The following is a 4,587-nucleotide window of genomic DNA, read 5'->3' as shown; positions in this document are numbered from 1 at the left end:
TTGGCTTCGCGATGGCGGCGGCTCTGGAACTTTTCTTGTATCGTGGCTTATTTGTATCGAAGATTTAGGTCAGGGAGGCTTATATAGGCGAAGAGTCGGAGTCGGAAGGGCCACAGGGCCCCCTCACAGTAGGGGGGCGCCCCTCCATGGTCGCGCCGCCATGTGGGGTGGGGGCCCTGGGCCTCCCCTCTGGTCCCTATTCGGTGTTCTGGAAGCTTCGTGGAAATATAAGATCGTGGGCCTTGATTTCGTCCAATTCCGACAATATTTCCTGTGTAAGATTTCTGAAACCAAAAACAGCAGAAAACAGGAACTGGCACTTCGGCATCTCGTCAATAGGTTAGTGCCGGAAAATGCGTAAATATGACATAAAGTGTGTATAAAACATGTGAGTATCATCATAAAAGTAGCATGGAACATAAGAAATTATAGATACGTTTGAGACGTATCACAGGGTGCCGGAGGCGATCTCCTGAATCCCCCGAGATGGGATTGGCGGCGGCGTCTCTGGAAGGTTTTCCGTATCGTGGCTCTCGGTACAGGGGTTTTCGCGACGAAGGCTATAAGTAGGCGGAAGGGCAGATTCGGAGGGCTGACGAGGGGCCCACACCATAGGGCGGTGCGGGCCCCCCTGTTGTGGATATACTTCATAGGTATACCATCGACATGGTCCGATTCCGGCAAGCCCAGGTGGCCCACAGATGATGGTGATGGCATATGGCCCACCGGGCGGCCCAGTTGTTGTTGATCAAGATGGAAGATGTCCAACCCGGGAACAAGGAGCCGGATCCCAACCGACCTATGAGGTAGCCGGATCCGAACCGCCCTACGAAGGTAGCCGGATCTGAACCGCCCTACGAAGGTAGCCGAATCCGAACCGCCCTACGAAGGTAGCCGGATCCGAACCGCCCTACAGAGGTACCCGGATCCGAAGAGGTCTATGCCATGAGTCAGATCCGTGAAGGCCCATGAAGGAAGCCGGATCCATGACGACAAGTTAGGAATAGGTGGATCCTTGACGTACACGGCAATGTAATATTCCGTAGTTAGGCAACTTGTATTCCGGGTAGGACTCTCCGTAGAAACCCTAGATCCGGGCGCCTATATAAGCCGGATCCCGGGAGCCCTGAGGGGAGATCTCGAGCTAGAAGCGAGACAACCACAACTCATTGTAACAACGCGAAAGCGCTCAGATAATTCCAGACAAGCAGCGGTAGGCCCCGTCATCGTGCGGGTGTTCGAAGCTGGGTAAATCGCGTACCACCGTCCCGTGTGCACTCCGCCCTATGGCCCCTACTTCTTCTCCCCCTCGTGAGGATCCCTCCTCCGAGGTACCGTCGATTAGGCAACGACAGTTGGCGCCCACCGTGGGGCCAGCGGCGTCTGGAGGCCGGAACCGGGAGGGTTCTACCTTCGGAGGCATCGGCGACACCGTCGCCGTGGGGCGTGTCAAGTACGCCGGGAACTTTCCGATCGTCCCTAAGGATGAGTGCTGGATTCCGGCTAAGACAAACCCCGTCAAGCTCTCCATCATCCCGATCGTCGGGATACATATCTTTATCGGCGGAACTGTAGATTTCGACGGAAACGCGCTGGTAAGTTCCGCATGGACCACCATCGGAGCCGGAGACGTTGCAAAGATCCGATCTGAGCAGGATCCGCCCGTGGCCGGAACCGCTCCAGATTTAGAAATTCCCACAGCCGCCGCGGTTCATCTCGATTCCGCTATGGCTGGGACAGCCGCCACGGTTCGCCTCGGTTCCGCTATGTCTGGCTCTGCCGCCGCGGTTCGTCTCGGTTCCGCTATGTCTGGCTCTGCCGCTGCGGTTCGTCTTGATTCCGCTATTGCTGGCTCAGCCACCGCGGTTCCGCTATGGCTGGCTCTTAAGATTGATTTTGCATGTCAAAAAGATTGATTTTGCTGCCTTACGTGCATGGCCCAAGCCCCAAGGAGTTGTATTTTTTGAACAAGTACAGTGCATGGAGGCATTACATGCCGGAAAAGTACAAAGGCTAATTCAGGTTTGGACCCCTTCGATTGGAGCGTGGTTCCGGCAGACTGTGGTATGCTCCTGTCAAAACGCACGCGCGTCACGGTTTCGACAATACCCGGCTGCTGGCTGCGTGATTCCGACATGCTGCAACGGTCAGGCTTGGAAGATCAGCATACATTCCGGGCACGAGAACCAGCCAGAACGACGACTGTCTCAATTGGAGAAAGCAACATCGCAAAAAAAAATATATATATATAGAAGTGCCGTCATCACGGATTATCTCGATTCTGCCATGACCGGCTCCCCCGCCGCGGATCATCTCGGTTCCGCTATAGCTGGCGCTGCCGCCTCGGATCATCTCAATTCCGCTATAGCTGGCTCCGACGCCGCGGATCGTCTCGATTCCGCTATCGCTGGCTCTGCCGCGGCGGATCATCTCGATTCCGCTATAGCTGGCCCCGACACCGCGGATCGTCTCGGTTCCGCTATAGCTGGCTCCGCTGCCGCAGATTCCATGCAGAGAAAAGGATTGAAGCGGAAAAAGTCGGGGCTTCGCGTGAGGATCACTACGTGCATGAGTTTCTCAGCCAGGATGCCATGCTTTCCGACTGATGGAAGAATCAGTTAATGCAAGCGTGCGAGGACTCCGAGTCAATAAAATTGGCGGATTTTCCGGCGCAACTCCATGGCCAGTTTCCTCTTCACCGCGAACAACACCGATTCCGCTTAAACAGCTAAGTTCCTATTTATATTTAAAATTTTAAAATTTTATGATCATGAGATTAAGATTGGTTCACTCATATCCTGAGTCTTTTACCGCTTTCACTGTTGGTCATATCTTTCCCACGATTTGCCTCGCGCTCGTGAAAAACTTTGTACTGTTTTTGCCGCTTAAGGCTCCAGTACGCTGCAAAAATTCCGCTTTCGGGCGTTAGCTTAAGTTTTCTGGCCTACACGTTTTCTGTTGTTTTATGTGTGGATTCCTTAGTAGTGACATCTCGGTACTTAAAGCCGGCCTCTGTTTCTGAGGTTCTTGATTGTTTCGCTATTAAGCGCTATCGCCTCAGCAGATGTTCTGTGTTTAAAGTTTGCCGTCTCGCGAAAAGTCAAGCATATAAACCAGAAGAACGGATAAACCAGCACTTGCTTAAAACATATAAATTACATTAACTGTTCAAGATAGTCGAGTTTTTTCCGCCTTGACAGTTTTATGTTGTTCAATTGCTGCATAGTTTCAGCTTTAAAACATTTGTTCAAAAGGCCGTTTTTATTCCGCCTTACATTTGTTCGTTGAACATGATCAAAGAAAAAATTTAATACAAATATGTTTTTATGTTTATGTATCAGGTACATGACACTTGGACGTACAACAGTCCTCGATTTAAGGTGTTTTCAAGCAGATCTAGCACCGCGCGAAGCCCCAGGGGAAGCTAGCCGGATCCAATGAGAGAAGGTTAGGCGGATCCATGGCGTGCGCAGCTGGAAAAGCAACTTGAGTCTTGATTCCGCTATGCTTAGCCGGAACCAACCCTCGGGGGTTGCGGTTTAATCTTAGATGAAAAGTGTGTTTCCTTTCGGGTATCAGCGCTGGAAATTTCCACCTAGATGCTTGGGATTTACGCTATTCCTAAGTCACATATAAAGATAAAGCTACTCTAAGAGCACCAAGCCGGATTTTCAACTAAATTCACCTTGGCGCTCGGGGGCTACATCGATGAAGTTCTCTTTGGAGCAACAAGCCGGAAATTTTCCACCTTGACGCTTGGGGGCTAAGTTTCTGAGCATCGAGTCTCCTTGGAGCAAGCCGACTCAACGCTCGGGGGCTACATACATATGGTTATGTCAAGAAAATTTTCAAAGATGGTGAAAATCTGGCTAACTAGTCGGATCCGCACCTATATATTTTGGTAGCCGGATCCGCAACTAATTCTTGGTAGCCGGATCCGCACCTAATTTTTGGTAGCCGGATCCGGACCTCAATTTTTGGGTAGTCGGATCCGCACCTAATTTTTGGCTAGTTAGATCTGAACCTACATTTGGCTAGTCGGATCCATACCGAAGATTACGTTGGATGGTGTCTCCGAAGAATCTGACCATTGGATCATGAAGTTTCCGACCAATACTTGGTTGGAGATATGAAGTTTGGAGTCCTTCATGATTCTCTATTATTCGTTCCAGCCAAAGGATGAAGATACATGCGTAAGCTGGGCTGGATGGAAGAACGGTGAATCTTGGAGAACTCCGGGGGCTACTGTTGTGGATATACTTCATAGGTATACCATCGACATGGTCCGATTCCGGCAAGCCCAGGTGGCCCACAGATGATGGTGATGGCATATGGCCCACCGGGCGGCCCAGTTGTTGTTGATCAAGATGGAAGATGTCCAACCCAGGAACAAGGAGCCGGATCCCAACCGACCTATGAGGTAGCCAGATCCGAACCGCCCTACGAAGGTAGCCGGATCCGAACCACCCTACGAAGGTAGCCGGATCCGAACCGCCCTACGAAGGTAGCTGGATCCGAACCGCCCTACAGAGGTACCCGGATCCGAAGAGGTCTATGCCAGGAGTCAGATCCGTGAAGGCCCATGAA

This window comes from Lolium rigidum, chromosome 3 (genome assembly GCF_022539505.1).
Source record: "Lolium rigidum isolate FL_2022 chromosome 3, APGP_CSIRO_Lrig_0.1, whole genome shotgun sequence".
NCBI lineage: Eukaryota > Viridiplantae > Streptophyta > Magnoliopsida > Poales > Poaceae > Lolium > Lolium rigidum.
The sequence above is the reverse complement of the archived record's forward strand: the minus strand, read 5'-3'. Positions refer to the sequence as shown.